Here is a 5,963-nt window from a genome sequence, read left to right as displayed (position 1 = left end):
AGGAAGCAACTTTGGGCTTCTGCTGGAATTGCCTTACAGATGTGCTAGTAACAAAAATTGACCTTTGGAAAGTCACACTGTGACCATGAGGCACATCTACAAGGTACTGGCAAGCCTATATGATCCACTTACATGATTCCCTTTACTACCTGAGCAAAGGCCCTTATACAGTGGTTGTGGGCCAAGAACCATTGTTGGGACAACCCCAACCTTCCTCCTGACCTTCTGACAGCCTGGCAGGCCTGAGAGAGTGAGCTTCCCAATCTTGCAACTTATCACTTTGCCACGGGCCTACTTCCCTCCAGAGATGTCTGCACTGGGAACCACCAACAACATTCATTTCTTCTGCAATGCTTCGGAGTTGACATATGGCTCTGTGACCTACCTTTCAATCCGGTCAGAAGACAAATTAATATCTTCTTTAGGGTAAAACAAAAAGGTTTGTTTGATGAAGGACATCAAACAAACCTTAATGGGCATTGATTTTAAGAAGTGATTTAAAACATAATTGCGAATCTGTTAGTCTAATGCCGCATTCACATCATATCAGAACACGCGAAGAATAGGATAACATTTCATACGCATAACTTGGAATGCCCGTATCCAAATTTACCCAATTTTTATTCATGAATTTAAAATCAACCACATACGATCTGTTATTACATATACGATCAGATATTGTTCACTTTTCGTAAGTAGGGTTAATTGTATTTGGGTGATTATTTTGATTTTGATTACCTTAGACTGCCGGCATCGGTGGATTCCTTGCTTTGTTTATCACTTGTGTTGATATTCTTAAGCAATTCAGGACACCAAGTGGGAGATATTCCCCCCACATCTTGTAATTACCACTAGGAGGTTGACGTGAGCGTTTTTTCCTACTCAGCAGTTCATATTTATGGTAAATCTGATATACAAACACAGCATCAGAGTACTTCCTACTTGCTAACCAGCTAGTTAAAATAGTACTGCGATACACTCAAGTTTCAGGCCATGGATAATCAGAAAATTGGATGTAGGCCGGTCTCATTGCAGTGTGATGGTGTTGAAAAGTACATGTATTGGGTGCTTTTGAGTTTTGCTAGGCCCAGTTGGATTGCATTGGAGAGCAGCACTCCCTGCAAATTGAAAGGTACATTTGATCGAGAATCAATCGGAATGATGGCAAAAACTAGGTAAAATAAGGCCCAGGTTTAAAATAACTGTAATTATCCTTTAATAAGGTAATGGTCAGATAAGGCTGTTACATTGGAAGAGACAACTAAATCAGAAACAACAATGCTGCGGGCCAGGACCAGATCAAGGGTGTTACCGCTGTAATGGTCGGGTTCATGAACAAATTGAACAAAACCAAAAGGTGTCAATAGGTGTTGAGAAAGCCTTCCTAAGAGGATCATAAGTGTTATTTAGGTGAATGTTGAAATTGCTAATGATAAGAATGTTGTCGGCTGGGGCACAGGTTCTGAGATTAAATCAAAAAATTAACCTAAAAAATGAGACTAGGGCCCCGGTGGGCGGTAAAGTTTGGCTAAATAAAAAGACGCCGAGGAAATTAGCATGACTAGAGTTATTCACAGTTGTAAAAGGATGCAAAACAAGGACCTCGAATGAAGCAAATGTGATTAGTGTTGGGATTAAGATTAGAGTTGAATATTGAGGCAATGCATTTTTTTGCAAGCGATTTGTGAGGTAGAGTACTACTGCTGGTTAAGGGGTAAAAAAACTAGTAAAATTAGTCTCTAACCAGGTTTCACATAGACCCATCATATCAAGACAATTTAATCAGTTCATTAATCAGCAATGCTGTAGTTGAGAGTGATCTAATATTGATAAAGCAAATCTTCAGATGTTCACTACTGCCGGAATTATTGACTATATTTACAAAAGTATATGTATTATTATTTATATTATGTATTATTATCATTTGTATTATGTATCATTAAATTATTCAAATTAACAGCAGACGTGTGAAGAGAATGTTGAATGATGGCGAAGCAGGGACACGGTCTCAGTCTGATATACTATGCTATCTAACCCGGCAGACTCCACCCCACTGGTAGATGTATGCTTAGCAGGCTCTCCAATAGTCTGCAACCCGGGGACATGCAGGACATGTGGGGAATATCAATAATTACAACTATGACTGGTAAAAATAATGAATCGATCTATTTTTATAATACAGCAGAAACATACAGTATGTAGAACGTACAAGTGATCTCAGAGTTTATCAGATCTGTTTACCCGTCTTAACGGCATTCATGTTATTTGGCAATGCTGGAGCTCTTTCTGTGGGCTGACACCCTTTGATGTCTCCCTGCTTGTTATTTAGGCCTAAATACCTTGAACTCCTCCAGGGATAAATAAGTTCCTCAATCCTCCCCTCTCATGCTGCCACAGAGGATAAATTATATACAGATCTAGTTCTACTTCCTCTCATCATAATAATATGCTTTGCATGGCTTTTCCACTTCATCTAGAATCATGGTAATCCCTGTGCTTCTGTGTAATTATCTCTCCTCTAGGCTGATCTCAGTGCTCCTCACCTGCTCAGCCTAGTCACATTACCTCCTCACTTTTATCTATGACTCTTAAAGCTGCTGCCAAGGGTCCTCTTAACTCACCCCACAACTTCTCCCTTTGGGCTTCTCTCTAACACTCTCTCTCTTTCTCTCTCTCTCTCTCTCTCTCTCTCTCTCTCTCTCTCTCTCTCTCTCTCTCTCTCTCTCATTCTATCCTTCAAGAGGAATGTGATTAGCAGAATTCTTCTTTCTCAGGCAAAAAAAAAAAAAAAACAGTGCTTGTCACGGCAAATTTGCATTGCGGGTACATCCCTCATTAATTTCTCCACCATTCTAATAAGTGGAATGAAAAGAAAATAATGGAAATATAATTTGCCAAATTGACAAGGAGTCATTGGGCACCTGGGGGAACAGAGGCTGTTCTTTTCTGTTATGCATATTATCATGCCACTCTGGCCTATTCTGTGTCAGACTTTTATCCATATTTAACACTGAGGATTCTCAAAGAGAGGCCCTCCTCTCTTCTACAGGACTCATATTCATCAATGTAAGGCCTTTATCCATGACAGACCTTTTTTTTTAATTATTTGAAAGTCAAACAGAAGTGGAATGATAGACAAATTGAGCATCATGGCACATTTTATTAGGCAGAAAATATCCAATGCTCAATTAATTTTGTTTACTACAGCAATGTTTTGCCCACATGCATCTTTGAATAGCTGTCAAAAGCATAAATACTGGGACAGTGAGGGACAGCCTTTAACAAATTTGCCTTAACAAATGTGAAATATGATTGAAATATAGCATATTGTCAAGGAAACCTAGTCAGTTTATAAATTATTTTAAAAAGAAAAGAAGATGTAACCCCTATTACAGTGTAGTAACAGAGCACAGGTGAGTATCATTGATAATAACTGGACCAGGATCAGAAGAAACTAAATTTTTAAGAGCCAATACTTTTGAACATCAATAATGACACAAACAATGGTTTGAGGTTTTTTTCATTTGTTATTACACATTAACAACACAGTTGACAATGCAACAGTCTGTTGAAACAATGAACAGAAAATAATAAACCAAAATAATAAAGCCGGCAAGAAAAAGAAACCCTCTTTTCCCAAAGTTAAACTTTCTTGCGTTGGGGCCCTTATCCAGTTAATGTCAGTGTGCCAATGTTTATTATGTCCTACCACACAATCCGTGAGGGAGGGGAAATCAGGAAACCTTGCGCACTTCACACCAGTGGTTCGGTTCGGTTTGGCTCGCCACCCAGTTCACACTGGGAATCTCTGGTCTTGGAATCTGGGAATCATTCCTGGATCCGGGACTGAACTTCACACAAGCCCAGCAGGAAGTACGCCAACTTCTGGTGGGATGTGGCTTCAACCCTTTTCAAATGGTTTCACCAAGGAAAAAAAAACCTGACCTATAGGTAGGCCAGACAAGATCCACATAGCTTGTTACATTCATACACTGTCTGTATAAATCATGCTAATATTCTAATTCTCCATGAATTATTACCAATTAATAACACTTTTGCATTAATTAGTTCAAATCATGTTCTCAAAAGAGGTTTAGTTGTACAACAAAGATATATCTTAAGTTCAAGTGTCCATTTGCAGTTATGCAGCTATAACTACATTCAAAGTGCTTTTCTTTATAATCATGTTCAAGTATTCAATGGACTATAGTCACATTAATAACCATTTTCAAGTACTCAACTTACCATAGTTACATTAGTAACAAAACCCATTTTACAAAAGTAAAATAAAAATACCACGGAGTATCCCTTTAATTTGGTCAGAATTGCATTAAATGCAGTAAACATGCATAGTAACTTAGAGGTATTAAGGCTCAACGTGCTTAATTATCTCTCGCTGCACCGGTAACAGTGAAAGAATGCACTAAATATTAACCTCTTTAATTACCATAACATGGAATAAACACAAATAAATCAAATAGTCTTTTCAATGTCTGTAATAAACAGTTTAGAAAAGTAACCAAAATAATTAGTATCTCTGAAGTTTGCATATAACACCATGTAGTCATGCCAGCTAAGTTGCTAGGCTCAAGCTAATAGGCTATTAGCACCACAACACATCAGGTAGCTAGCACCATTAGCACCTTTAACATAAATATCAGCTGCCTTACAGTCAACCTAATAGGTTTTACAGTGTTTCACTCACCGCTGAGTCAATGTATGAATGGCTCAATAGTATTTCACCTCGCCAGATGAGCGACAGTCATCCAGTCACTCACGCTGCTCTACAAAATTTAAATGTAACAATATAGAAATCAGCAACTTCTTAACATCATCCAGAATTAATATGACTTCGTTTAGAAGACCATTTTCACCTCTTACCTAGCGGATGATAATAGGTTCAATGTCTGACTGTATCGAACGGCACACGAGACAGCCAGCGCGATTTTTTCCGTAACCAGGAAGTAGTTACAGGAAATGAACTAAGGAATCAGTCACCTGAGGTTCACGGAGTCCGCTGATTGGCTAGTTGGGAAACATGTGATTTAACCCTTTCAGTGACACAATGCTTTTAGCAAAGCGATTTTTTCCTTCCCTTTATGCACATAACTTATGCATTTTAAACAGACTTTTAACAGATGTATACTTTTACATGACTAATTATTTATTCATTTCAAATATTATATGTAAATCAACACTTTTAATAGTTTTTTAACACGTATAAATCAACTTGAATGAATTATCTATTTATTTCAAAATAAAGTGAATTGTTTTAAGGAATGATTATCATACTAGGAGGTATCATTTTAGAGCCTGGGCTACAAAGACATTCAGTCAGCAACATTTTAGACTGTACTTCGGCCAAGTATGGATGAGTGTCTGTCTAAGCATTTGTCACATTCAATATCTCAGAAACTACTGCCCCAATTTTGACCAAATATAGGTGAATGAATGTCAATAAGACCCAACATTTATAAAATAACATCTCATTCCATCAACAATGATCAGTATTGAAGAAGTGACAACATTTGATACATTATTTGTTGAGTAGCCACAGTAGCTCCAAAAGGACAATCAGAGCAGACATGAAGGAATTCCCCGTCTATTACTGCCAGCTTTGGGAAGATCTTAACAATTGGATCTTTGTGAATTGGAAACACCCTGTAATGAGCCTCATAGAAAGGGATCGTTTTTGCAGTGAAATGCATATGGATAACTGAATTTAAATATGCAGGAATAGCGACAGCAAGCGAGTTAAGTGTGCTTTCCACCCACTGCAGGTTTGTGAATCACGTATTATGCAATGGCTTAACAGCCGCAAAAGTGTCACAGTCCTTTTGTGATTCCTGATTTTGTGAGTTCCTGATTTTATTGTTTTGAAAGGGCAGCATACTACTTTGTAAGATTTTTTTTTTCTATCAAGCTGTTAGCCTTAAAACCGAAGGAATTACAGAAGTTAGACA

General features: G+C 37.9%; 1 long non-coding RNA gene across 1 annotated transcript; it reads right to left on the bottom strand.

The window, feature by feature from the left end:
- Positions 1–3,507: 3,507 nt before the first annotated feature.
- On the bottom strand, positions 3,508–4,952 carry LOC144539611 (uncharacterized). The gene is made up of 3 exons (XR_013505046.1): positions 4,882–4,952; positions 4,706–4,784; positions 3,508–3,945 (listed from the first exon to the last, which is right to left on the bottom strand). It is a non-coding gene; the product is annotated as an uncharacterized LOC144539611 (long non-coding RNA).
- Between the last annotated feature and the right edge of the window lie 1,011 nt (positions 4,953–5,963).

Source organism: Centroberyx gerrardi, chromosome 1 (genome assembly GCF_048128805.1).
Source record: "Centroberyx gerrardi isolate f3 chromosome 1, fCenGer3.hap1.cur.20231027, whole genome shotgun sequence".
Taxonomy (NCBI): Eukaryota; Metazoa; Chordata; class Actinopteri; order Beryciformes; family Berycidae; genus Centroberyx; species Centroberyx gerrardi.
The sequence above is the reverse complement of the archived record's forward strand: the minus strand, read 5'-3'. Positions and strand labels throughout refer to the sequence as shown.